Here is a 14,215-nt window from a genome sequence, read left to right on the forward strand (position 1 = left end):
CCAAGTGGTGAAAACCTGGAAATAGGCACTACTTGAGACCCTTGCACCTATGTCTATCGATCTCAATCACCTAGTCTACAACACATTTCCTAGCTTGGAATTGTTCCTTTTCCTTGTCTTAAGGGAACAGCTCCTTAGCCTTTTGAGGTCTCCTTGTATAGTAGGGTTTCTTTGGCAAGTCACAAAATAGTGTTTCTTAAAACTACCCCCTTTGACATCAAGTCTTTCTCAACACTTTTCAGATAGCCTACCTATAGTCGTGGATGTCATGATATTTCTCCTTATCAAAATCAAGCCTTGAAGAAATGGCCAAGTGACTTACACACACACTTAAACATCTAAACTGTTGAGCTATGCTGAAATTTTATCTCTCTTTGTCTATTGTTTATGATGATTTTTTCGCTATGTGTTCCCTCCCTAATAGTCTTTCAAGGATGTCATGGACTAGAAGACTTGGGGGCATGGGGCATGTTTACTTTCTTTCTGCTCATGGGTATACTTTGTTAGTGTAAAAGTGTTTAGAGCATTCATGGTTGTCCTACTTAACACTTTGACTTACAATGTATCATCCTTGATTATTTTTGCAAGACCACACTCAGAGGTTGTCCTAGCACTTATGCCTTGATACAAGTGCAATCTCACTATATTAAACTTAGGGAATCTAATCACATAGCCATCTTGACTTATGTGTCTTTCATTCTTACATTGGATTTCCACATCCCTACTTGGTATTGATCATATTCATATCCTCATAGTTGTACTAGTAATGGTTGTATAATCTTATGATGTCCCTAATAAACACTCAATGATTAAATTTGAGTCTAAATGTTATGTGTTCCTTGTAGGTAAAACAATTTGCATATTAGTTTGCATAATAGGCTCATTTTCTAGCTTTGTCTTGCATTTTTTTTATCTTGTGAGAGATCTCTCTTCATCTTTTCTTGCACATGTTAGCTAACTACTTTTATACCTTCTTTGCTTTATTCTTGATCTTTCACTTCACCTCTTTGCTATCCTATTATCACAAGGGGTTAATCTAAACATCACATCTAATTGATCCAAGTGTTACATTTTCAAAACATGAGACTATATCATGAGAGCTAAAACCATACATGAGAGAGATCCATGAACATGTCAACATAAGCATAAAACATCACATGGAAACATACAATGTTGAAACATCCATAAAATGAGACAAATATACAAAGATTGTTGCTCCAAATCTAGTATCTCATATATATCAAATGTGTCATAATACAACATAGACTGTGAGATCCAAAATCTGAATATTTGTCTCAAAAGACATCATTGTGCCTAGGGAGGAACCGTTGGTGCCCTCAATGGTGGCAAATCTAATCTACTTGCCCTCTCCAAGTACATAGGTACCCATCAGTCCACCAAAATTGCAACAATATATAAACATAATAATAAGTTTCCCTAGTCATCTTTTGCTCCACCTCTTATGGGGCCTCTACTACATCATCTCTTAGACCTCTTTCTCACCTATCTACATCTTCCTATGCATCCACCAACTACTAGTAATGCACAGCAATGGTCACCCGAGCTACCTGGAACTTCACCTCTATAGCCTGTAACCTAGCATCTCAATCATCATCTCCTTTGACAGGCTATTTTGCATGTACCTCCACTCACTCAACTCTCCTTCATCTCAATGGATTCTCCTCCTCCTCCTCCTCATCCCTCATGGCCTAGGCCCACGTCTATCTTCTCCCTACTTGGGAACTGCTCCCAGCCTCCACCCATTTACCACCTCTACCTTCACCTTCACCACCATCTCCTCCATCTCCCCCCATCCTACTATTGCAAGTGGGGGATCTAGCCATGTGAACCATAGGAAAGGATGCCTCTGCATCTCATATTAATATGTTGGTCTACCCCCACATATTCTACCTTTGGCCTATAATCCCAAGGCTCATGCACCAAGGCTGATGTATCCTAGAGGGTTGTTTGATAATCTAGCATATGCAACTATCCATTTGTCTCCTCCCATGGTACCACAAATAGGTAGTAGTCTCTATTGAGACCACCTACCACTCTGAAAACTAGCACCATACCTAGCTAATCATAAAGAGCTCAACTATCTATGCATGCCTCCCAACCAGTGGTCGACTATAGCACAAATACTTTGACTCCTAAGAGTCAGATCATCTGTAGAACTATTGATACGACTGCCATACAAATGATGCAAGCTCATCCAAAATTTGTCGATGATAAGTGACATCTCCACTATGGCTCTGTGGTATGAACCCTATTTATCTAAAGATAAAGGGTCAATTACGCTCTCACAGCTAAACTCACATTTGAATGACAATGATGTGCTCCCATGCCCAGATCTAAGCTAGCACTATTCTGCAAGCCCAAGAATGACCATTATGATATACCACCTTGTATAGCTCATGATACATATCTGTAAGGATTTTTTGATCCCCATGTCATCCTTTGGGGTCGCTCAATCAGATCTGCTACCAACTTGCCCCATCGTAGTAGGAAGCCCTTCTAGCTCCTATCGATAACTAGAGCCTAAGAAACCAAGGAACATAATAGACACTATAATGGGTACTCATCCCCATACTCATCTATAAGTCACTCCCAGCTCAAATGGTGGCCTAAGATAGTGACATCATGGAACATCTCCTGTATAGCTACTCTCCCTCTGTCAAGGTCTAATCATAATAAACCTGTGACATATGACAAAACCTTACATCAATATACCTCACATGAATATTAGAAACTAAAAAATGCAAAAGAGAAATGAAACATAGAACTCACCAGATCACCGTAACATGGTACTCGAAGGATGCGATATACATCCTCCAATGTGACCGTTGCCTCTCTAGTAGGTAGGTGCAAGGTGTTGTGCTCACCATGCCATCACTTGGCTAGCCTAGTCAACAACCCATGGTTTGCCTGTGTAGTGTCTGCCCCTAGTTTGCATTTCTGTTATCATTGTCAAACTCTTTTAGGCCAGTTTAATGTTGATGATTAGCAGCATTATTTTGAGATTATCAAATATTGTTTTAGATTTAGTTGATATATGATGAGATTATTTGATACTCTATAATTCATGTATGCATGATGATTATTTAGTGATTTCAATTATTGATGATGATTAGTTAGATGAATTATTATGTGTTTTCTTATGGATACTTACCCCATACTGCATGTGTATGGTGTGCGTGTTTTTTTCTTTATGCATGGCATTTCTGATGTGGTTAATGAAGGGAGTCATAGTCACTTGCTAGTTGGGATCTACACGATGCACCACTTTCGGCCATTGCCTGTTTAGCTTAGAATTTTGTGTTTGTACATGAGTGGATTTTATACAGGTTGCAGGTACAGAGTATCAACTTCCCTAAATTTCCAGGATGAGCGTAACCTATCGCATTATCTCAATGGTAAGAGAGGGGAGATAAATTCTTAAGTCCAAATCCTAAACCTTTAAGCCATTTGTCCTAATTGAAAATTAGGACAAGTATTTGAGTTGAGTACACTCTAAATGTGTCGAATGATGTTAATTCATGATTATAATCATTTAGCTTGATTTTGTACGTATTTTTCTTTGATGGGTTTTCGTATGTTGTTTTATGAGTCTTTGGTATTTTTTTATTAAATTAAGTCTAATTAAAAGATTAAATTAATTATTTAATTTAAATTTAAATTTATTATGGTATTTTGATATTTAATTATATTTAATTAAATTGGAGAATCAATTAAATTTTTTTTTAAAAATTGAAGATAAAAGTTATAAGAATATTTTTAGAATGTGATAATATTTATTTAATTTAATAATAATATATATTTAGAGTTCATTTTTAAATAAATGCTAAATATTACTATTAATTAAGCTAATAAATATTTTATCAATTAAGTTTTGAAAATAAATTAAAAAGTGAAAATATAATAATTTACTAAAAGTTTTAAGTTCGCATGATGCATGCACTAGTACATTTGGGCTCATTTTTCGACCTTTATTGGTCAAAATTTTGACCCATTTTTCGACCAATCTTCGACCAAATTTGACCAACGAATTGGTTGATAATTTTTTGGTCAAAAATTCGACGAACCTTCTGGATGGTCCAAATTTTGACCAATACGTTGGTCAAAAAATGTTCAGGTTGTTGAGCCATTTTCTGTCATTCATTGGTCGAACTTTCGACCAATGCTTGGTAGAAATCTGCGGGACATTGGTCAAAATTTTGACCAATGCATGGTAGAAAACTAGATGGCATTGGTTGAAAACTTTTTGGTCAAAAATTTGACCATCCAGTAGGTTGGTCGAAACTTTGACCAATACAGTGGTCGAAAAATGTTGGCATTGTCAGCACATTTTCTACCATTCATTGGTCAAACTTTTGACCAATGCTTGGTAGAAATCTGCAGGGCCCATATCATGGACGGCGATATTATGGACCCACTTCCTGTGTACTAGGTATGAAGATTTTTTATCATGAGATCGAGCCAGGATCAAAGGGTGGCGTTAACTCGCTATGAAGAAGTGCTTGGAAGTTAAGTATAGCGAGTTAGCGAGTGTGGCCCACCACTGTTGAAGTAAAATTGATGTCTACAAGATCAAGTCTGGATCGACGATGCTCTTTGACTCGCTATAAAGAGATGTGTGAAAATTAGGTATAGCGAGTTAACGAGAAATGGACCCACCATCATGTTCTTAAAGGTTGTTTCAATTGTCTACCACACGATTAAAGTAAGATCAGTGATCATCGCTAGCTCGCTATGGAAAGGTGCTCGAGAATTATGTATAATGAGTTAGCGAGTTGATGACACATGTTCATAGTCATCCATGGGCCCAGTTTGAAGCACCAGCCTTGAAGGAAAGGTAGAGGTGGAGGTGTTTTATTGGCTTGACTACCAATGTGTTAAGAAGAAAGTTGAGTTAGCTTAGTTGTTATTCCCAGATCGTAGGATTTTTCAAGGATCAACGGCACAAGTTTAAAAAAGAAAGTGTGATGCCACTCTATTTTTCTATTCAGCACATTTATGATAAGTGAAAGCTTCACGTGTGGGAGAAATAGAGTATAACACAGATATTTTCATTAATTCCAATCCCACGCGAACAGAGATTACAAATTTTCTGAGCACAAGAGCCTGATTGATTGTGTCGTGTTAAGACTGGTAAAGATGTGAAACTATTCTTTTGTCATTCGAGAGAAATTTTAGAAGTTCAAAGAAGAACAAGTTCAACAAGTCAAGTACTCATATTATAACCTCTATGGCTTTTCAATTCTCTCAATACTGTCAAAATACCTCCTAAGAAACCATTCTCTGGGCAAATTAATTATATGGATAGGAATGTCCACGATGATTTATTAGAATTACTCCCAGAATCTACTATATAGCCTACACAAGTTAAAAAGTTAATTTCCTTAAATCCTAGGCTTAAAATTGGTGATGGCCTATATGACAAGGGGAACTAGGTTAGCGATGCAACAACTACTCAAACTGGCCTTATCTTGTTTAAAAAGTGGTTTTCGAAAAGAAAGTTCTTTGCCCCACATGCTAATGTCTAGAATTTTGATTTGGGAAAGTTAGTAGTCCCAAATGTTTTCTTGGATTATGATTTGCTTGAAGCCATTGCTAAGAATTATGACCAAGCCATTAGGGTTGTAAGAAGAAAGGATGGTGTGCCTCTGGTCTCGATTACTCTTGAAGAAATTAGAGAGGTTTTTCACCTGGAACCATTATCAGACTACCATGTGCAAATCAATCTGCTAGAATTGGAGAATGAATATAAAGCAAAGAAGGATGTAATTAGGGGAGGTGCACTAAGGGCACATATTGGTACAATAGGAACTTTGCCAATAATTATTGCAACCTCTAGAGAGCCTTTTAAGAAGAGTCTTTTCACTTCTCAGGCTGTAGAGATATACAGGACCTTATGCCGAGTTTTTGGTGAAGATGAGCAAGAATTTATGCCCATTGGTTTCATGTACATGATGGTTCAGATTGTCTCCTTCGGTGTAGATATTATTTTTAATTTTGTTTCCTTTTTGGCTGAAGAAATTCACATTGGTTTAGTTGGGATTGCAAAGGGCAAGGTGGAAAAAACTTTTGGTCACTACTCTCTATTAATGCATATGTTTTTGTTCAAAGGAGTGACATATTTTGGTAATGAGATGGAACTAAATAGAGAGGAGAATGGGGAAATATTGCTAGTCTAGTTGTGGAGTGCAGATATGACCTGGGATGCAAATAATGCTAGTTTTGTCATATTTGATAGATATTCTGCTGCTAAATTGAGATGCCTCATATTGAGTGACAATCCCAGAATCCCTAGGATACTAATGAGTCTCATCAGGCCTATGGATAACCCCCATGACTTGAAAGTTTCACATAATTGGGGAGATATCATCCCCTACCCTGTTTCTACTATTTTTAGAATCTATGGTTTCAAGGGGAACCCTCATGTTTTGCCTTACCAAGCTCCTTTGAAGGTGGGAATGGCTAAAGTTTTATGGCAGTTAGGGGGAGTGGAAGAAATGTTTTTGTTGAAAACGTAATTAGGGTCAATTTTCCCTACCTGTGTAGTGGCCCATAAGTTTGTGATTACAAAAGGGGGATGGATCTTTTTGCATAAAATTTTGGAGCAATATATGATGGTTGTCTCTCATCCCCATTTTTGTGATTCTGAGGGATTTTTCAATCAAATGTTGAGGGATAGAATCAAGTTGGGACCGGTCAAGCATGATTCTTATTATCCAGAGGATATTATAAGAAATGAATTCTCATTGCAGGAGGAAGAAACTAAAAAGGAAAAATGGAGAGTTTATTCTCAGGTCTTAGAATTCATTCATTGTTTTCATAATAAATATGATCCTTTGGATAATGTTATTATAGAGGCTAACAAAATAAGTAAGCTCATGAATACCTTCCCTAAAATAATGGAGGTCATGAATGAAAAGATATCCTGATAAGGCTAGAGAGGTCATGAGGAGGTTGGCTTTCACTCCAAATGTGAGAACTGATAAAATAATTGTACAAAAGAGGCCCAGATATACTATAATTCAAAATAAAAGGGTTCCTATAGACAAGGGCAAACAAATAATAGAATTTACCAATATAGCCCAAGAGGAGAGACCTGAAGAGCCTAGTCCTAAGAGGAAAAAGGTAATGACAGAAGAAAGGCCTCAAGATGAGGAATATTCACCCACCCAGTCCCCTTTGAGGATTGGAGAAGAGTAGCTCACTAGTAAACAGGTTGAACAAATGGGATCACAGGGAGATATTTTTATTACTCAAGCAGAATTAGATGAGGGTAACCCTCCAAAACTTCCTCTCCCAAGTTCGGATCTAACAATATCTGATTATAGAGGTAGGGAGTTGGACCTTGTATAGAGCAAACAAGTCATCAATTTTTGACTGATGACAATTTTGTGAAATCAAGGGCATTTCAGCAGTTTGCATGGAGGACAAACATGAATGTTTTCGAGGAGAAATGTAAAAAGATGAAAATAGAGCATCTAGAAATGGATGAAACTTCCATGCAAAACCAAATTAAAGAAGAAATGATGAAGGAATTGCAGAATATAAGCCCTAAGGAGGGGAGGAAAATGTTAAAGGCATCTAACATTTTATTATTTCCCAATTGGGATATTGCAGATGCATTAATTTTCAATTCTGTTTCAAGTAGATTGGAGTTGCAAGACCCAAATAGAAGAGACTTCCAAGGCACTTCATTCATTGAAGATCAAGCTACATTGGTCAGTTGGTCATTGAGAAAGGGATCTAGAGACACACCATCACAATCAGATGAGTCTGGGTTGATGGGAAATATACTTGTAAGAAGGGTTGCTGACACTTCACATGTACAAGCAGCATATTGGAATGTGGATTCTTCTAAGTTTGTGTTGGCCACTACTAAGAAGGAGGAATAGGTTATGTCTGAGTTATAGAATAAATATGAAACACTTCTTGAGGCCTATAATAGGGAGGTAAAAAGGAGAATTGAACTTGAAAACAAGGCAATGGGGAAATCCACAAGGCCAAGAATAACATACCCCAATCGTCTAGTGGAACCTTTTAAATCCACCCCCCTTGTAGAGATACCAGACACACCTCAAAGCCCTGAATATTATACAGCTAAGGAATTTGAAGAAGAGAAGAGAAAACTATGGGCTTTACATGTAGAGTTAAATATGCAGTATGAGGATAAGCTTAGAAAGGCTCTAATGTATTTAGTGGACAAAATTGAGTGGCCCTTATTCTTTGATTAGTTGGTAAAAGTAATAGATATATGAGAGGAATTGAAAACTCATGATGATACCCTGAAGCCTATTGTTAAAAAATGGGGAAGAAGGGAAAAGGAAATCACCCTTCTATGTTATTCAGTTATAAAGTCTTCCAATGACCATCTTGAAAAATTGTATGATATTGCTAATGACCTGTCAGATTTTGATAACAGGAGAGTTTCTCAACAACTAAAAATTGTTTCTTATTTGAATAAGTACAAGAATCAAAAATTTGATCTATTTCCTTATGCCTTGGATAGAAAGAAGAAATTGAAAAATAAGGAAGAGTGGAGTAAAGAATTGGATGACCTTTTCTGCACAAGGATAAATAAAGTCATTAATGAAAAGGGGCATGCCTGGTGGGCCACCACGACAGAGGAATTGGTTAAAGTCCAATTATTTTTTGATTCTTTGAAGCAAGAATTTGTTGGTTTTGAAAAGGAGGATGGTTATATTTTAAAAAAGAAAAATGATATCCTACAGTTCAGCTGGCCGGATGATATACAATTTGACACTTAGATGGCAGATCTTCTGTTGGACAAGCAGTTAGTGGAGGACAGTTCAGATGATGATGAGAAACAAGAAGGCGAGGTGTAGGTTATTGACACCTCTGCAGCAAAACTAAAAAAAGAAGGAGAAAAGGTAATAATGTCTGCTTAGGGTGAAAGCAGTGAGAACCAGCAGGAGAAAACTGATTTGGAGGTATCACAAGTTCATCCTTCTTTGGCCAGCTTGGTAGCCACATATTCTGAGGAGCCAGAATAATGAGAGACAAATCAAAAGTTGATGATTCAAAACAGAAACTGGAACGGGCCTACCTGAAGGAATATTTGATACGCCTGGCATTCTGTTGTGATTGCTTTTTTCTTTTGTATGATGTTTTGTTCCTTGGACACTTGTCAGATCACAATTGCCCTTTGCTTGTTGCAACTCATGCTATATAAATGAGTTTTCAAAGTATTGTGATGGTTCGAGACTTGTGCAATTTTTTGTTTCTTTCAAGAAGAGTACATATTTAGTCGGTCCAATAATATGCAGAGGTTTTGAGTTTTCTTCCATTGTACTTTCTGATAAGAAAATTGAAATGATAGAAATGGCAATCTATTCTGGGCATTCAATTGTTTTCTATTGGTTATTGTATTAGTCATATGAAAAGGATAATACAAAGGGGTATTTACACTATATCTGTGGATCATCAATTTCTGTCTCCAATTTATGGGTTTGTTTACTTTGAAGTTATTTAAATAAGGTTTATTTGGTTGAATGCAGTCTGGATGGGTTGTATGTTGGTTTTATTGTTGCTTTTAATTCAAGCAATTATATAAATATTTTAGTAAATCAGTAGGGTTTATGAGTTCATAAAAGGGATATTGCATAAGAATGGAGATGGGTGATTGCAGTTGATTAATTCTTATAAAAGTTATTTGAATTAGATCTCCCGCCAATAGTCAATTTCTTGCCCAATGGATAAGGCACTAGTCCTATAAATCAGAAGTAAACAAGGATGAATTCTGCTACTGCATATCAAATCATCTTACAAAATCAAAATTATTTTCAATCCTGTTCAAGAATTATAAATGTTGGTCTCAACTCATTTATATCTAATTCCTAAGTCTTAGGTAGCTGTTATTTCCATGAATATTTGTAAATTTTAGGAGAATTATGACCAGATCTGCTGATGAGGGATGTGTATAAGTTTGAGGGCATTGAAGAATTGAAGTGAGTTGTGTATGTATGTGAGGGTAACAGAGGAGAATCAGAATGAAACTAAGATAATTTCATTTTTGAATTCTACTGCACCGTGCACTTGTGCAAATCCTTTCTTGTTCCTCTTTGTGCCCACCACTTAGCCCACATTATTGAGTGTCCTATACAAGAAATTCTTATAGCAAGCAATTTACCCAAGATTCTTGGAGTTGTTCCACTATAAGATATGATGAAATCATGAACTAATTGCCTATTATTTAAGAAAATGAGAAACACTATAAGACACTTTGTAGTGCTGCAATAATAGCCAAATCACCAAAGTAGGCATGCTTTTTGGATCATATTCTCTCTCAGACATAGATGTAACATGCATTTTGGTTGCAGGTGATTTCTAGGAGCTTGGGGTTCACTATCAATTCCAACACCTACGACTAAAATTTTTGAACAAGTCAAAAGTTGTTCCACTATAATGATTACTAATAAACTTTATCATTGTTCAAGTCAAAATTTTATCATTGGCAAAAATGATAGATAATTTTTTTCATCGTCTCAAGGAAAACAAAGACTGCTTGACAATAGTAAGAAACAACACAGATGACTTAGAAATAGTCTATCACAATGAAAGACATATTTTGCCCATCATAACACTAGCAGTGCTCTACTGTCTCATTTTTGGTAATAGAGACACCTCCCAAACATGAAGGATTCACCCCCCCAAACATCTTCAAACATGAAATGATCCATTGTCTATTAGATTGGTGTCTAATCCAGGCTAAACCTCCATCAGCAATTACCATCCAACACTTCACTTTAACCAAGTTTTCCCACTCTCCTACATTTGGTTAATATAGTACAAATAAATTATCACAACCTCATTGTCTCCCACCAATAATAGTGACTACAGGTGGTAGGAGAGAATCTACATTGGAAACTTTAGAATAAGTACAATTGATTGTGCCTAACCAGTCACTGGTTTGAATGCACCGGTCTATTATTCCTTACTCAACCCACAATGAAAATTAAAAGAATGCATGGACAAGATAACAAAAATAATAAAATGTTCTAACATTAAATATTAGTCAAAATGCATTTGATACATCATAGGAACTCACTGTTCCATGGGACAGAGACTGAATTGCAGAGAACAGGATTATTTTATTGATTATAATCTTTTCACAATGCCTTGTCTCACCACCCCAACTCTACTTCTCCCCCAAACACTCGAAAAATCCCTTCTAAATAACCAAACAACAGTAAACAACCACTATTGTCTAACTATCTGACTGTTACCAGTTAGTTATAAACTGAAATTTGTTGTCCAAGTTGACACAAAGTGTCAACTTCAACAACTTACAATCATATATGCCTTTAATATATTTCACTAACCTTTTCAAAGGTTTTATAACTTCACTAACCCTTCCAAAGACACCTAAAACCCTTACGAGTTGTACTAGGCCTAAAGACACCTAAAACCCTTACAAGCTTTTCTTTGCATTTTTTCTACATTTGATACTTTTCTTATAGGTGGACATGTCTATCACAAACATCCAACATGTCTATCCTTAGACTTCATGGAAAAAACCCTACAAACAACACAAAAAAGATAAGGACATGAACCATCCAAACATCTCTAATAGCTTGTGGATATCCCAAAGATGCATAAGTGCATGACTTGTGAAAACCAAAAAGATAAGACTAACTTATAACAAGCGAATAACCAAAATGATTTTATGTCTGTGTTATGTTTCACAATGACAATGATATTTGGATTCAAGTATGAGGAAATTTGTATCAATCAATTCATTAAATATAATTGGAATACAAAGAAGATTTTAAGAGATTCAAGAGCATAATTATAAGCCAAATTTGTGGAAGACCTAAATTAGACCTAAGTGAACAGACATGTGAATGCTTATTTTGAATATGATGAGCAGATCTAAGGCAGAATTTTTATGAAGGTATATTCCAAGTTTAGAGCATTTATTGAAAAACACTATTCCAAATCTTGGTGGATTATTCATAAGTACAAGGCAGATTTGTTGAAGACCTCGAAGGAGATCTAAGGAAAATCTACCTACATTATAAACACTTTGCATTTCAAAGGTCAGTTCCTTCTGCATTGCAGGATTTGAGGTTGGTGTCTCTTGCTAATTGAGTCTACACATTTGTTTGAAGTTATATACATACATACATCTATGTGTGTGTGTGTGTGTGTGTGTGTGTGTGTGTGTGTGTGTGTGTGTGTGTGTGTGTGTGTGTGTGTGTGTGTGTGTGTGTGTGTGTGTACATACACACACAATTCACCTACAAGGATTTCCATGCTAAATAGTATATTCATCTTGTCTTCTTTTCTTAGACATCAACTATGTGAATGCTTTCTACATTGCTTTCAGTTGACTAAATATATATAATAAAATATGCAGGTTTCTATGCCAAACTAACTCCAATGTGGACAAATATCTAATAATTGGGATTTAAACTAAGCAAGAACTAAATGTTCAAACAACCAAAAGATGACTACAATGAGACTATTACAAGCGAAAAAACTTTAGTCTCGTCAAAGAGAATTGGGATGTGTGTTTGAAGACTTAACAAATTTGAGCTTCACTTGGTTTCAAGAATACTATAATATTCTCTACTTAACAAGGCCAGCCATGTGAAGGTGGAAGCTCATCTGGCCTCACCCCCCTCCCCCTAACATCAATCTAAAGTACCCATTATCATCTAATTACATACTCCATTCATTCATTCATCCATTTATGAACTATAACATTCAATCAATACAATCACATAACATTCATTAATATGATATAAAAATTATTAATACACAATACTAATCAAAAATTCATTAACACATAACAATATTCATTAACATAAAATAAAAATATGTATTAATACGCATCATTCATACATAATTACTTAAAACAAAGTTCTTTCATTATCCAACAAGGTTTATCAAAGAAGATTTTTAAAACATCATTTCTTTTTTTTGTTTTTCTAAGCTCTCTTAAGAAAAGCGCTCATAGGGACATCCATATCTACTTCATTCTTCTCCTCTTCTAGCACATGTAATGTCAAATTACGATGACTCCTTCTCTTTGGAGGAGCAGGAGGTTGCTGCACTAAAGGGGGCTCTGTTGCAAGAACAAGTGAATGCGATAAATTAGCATACTCTTTTTCTTTTTCTAACTATTACAAGTTTGTAATTAAGTATGAGTACAACATAAAATGCATTTTTCTTACCTAACAATGCCACATCCTGTACATTAAAATTTTGCTCTACCACTGCGTCAACATGTTGAACACTTGGAACATGGTCCAGTCCTTCAACATGATGTTCAAAATGCTCTGAAATATTCAAAAAAAGGATACACGTCTAATTCCAATTGAAGACGTTAAATTGTATTCATAATTGCATAATTAATTTCTAATAGCAAATTAATACCTCCACCACTATAATGCACATCATGGCCTTCGTCAGGAGCAGGTTCTGTGGTAGGATATGAAGGCTGCAGTAAAATGTTATGCACATTGTTATATAGTCAATTTACGTTTAAAACTAATACCAAAAAAGAATCTTCTCAACTATTTAATTTCATTTACTTTTCATCTGACCAATTTACGTGTGAGATATCATTTGGTGCACTAGATTCTTGGGCAAGGCTTATAGATTCTTCACGTAGGCATGCAACCACAACTTTATAGCCTTCCTTCAAGGCAATTTTTCTATCTTCATCTGTGACCTCCACATTGAAATCTGTGCCCTGTGGTTTTTGCTTGATAATGTCAGTTTTCCATGTATGGTTTCATTAAACAAAATTGTTTGCAACATTATATTTTTAAAAAAAAACAAAATTCATTGCTCTACTTACAAGTCGAGACTGCAGATTCATATAGCCACCAAAGCCAAGTTTGTGTTAGCCAACCTTTTCTATTCTCGCTTTTGTAGCCAAGGATGTGTCTTGCAATCTATGAACAATTTCAAACATCTTAGATTATATATTTACAAATATCAATAATTAGTGCATGATTACAATGTACTTAATACTATAATGACATACCTCTTTTTGCTCTGTGTTGCTTCATTATCTCTATCTTCACATAGCCTTTTCTCCTTTGCATCTTCTATTATTTTATTCCACTCCATTGGTGGAATCATAGGAGGGCGGTCGTACTTGGGTTATCCTTAAGACCCCTTCTATATTGATCCTTTATAGTCTTTATATGCTTTTCTGCTCTTTTCA

The sequence above is a fragment of the Cupressus sempervirens genome, chromosome 4 (genome assembly GCF_028749045.1).
Source record: "Cupressus sempervirens isolate cs-2001-9-10 chromosome 4, ASM2874904v1, whole genome shotgun sequence".
NCBI classification, from domain to species: Eukaryota; Viridiplantae; Streptophyta; class Pinopsida; order Cupressales; family Cupressaceae; genus Cupressus; species Cupressus sempervirens.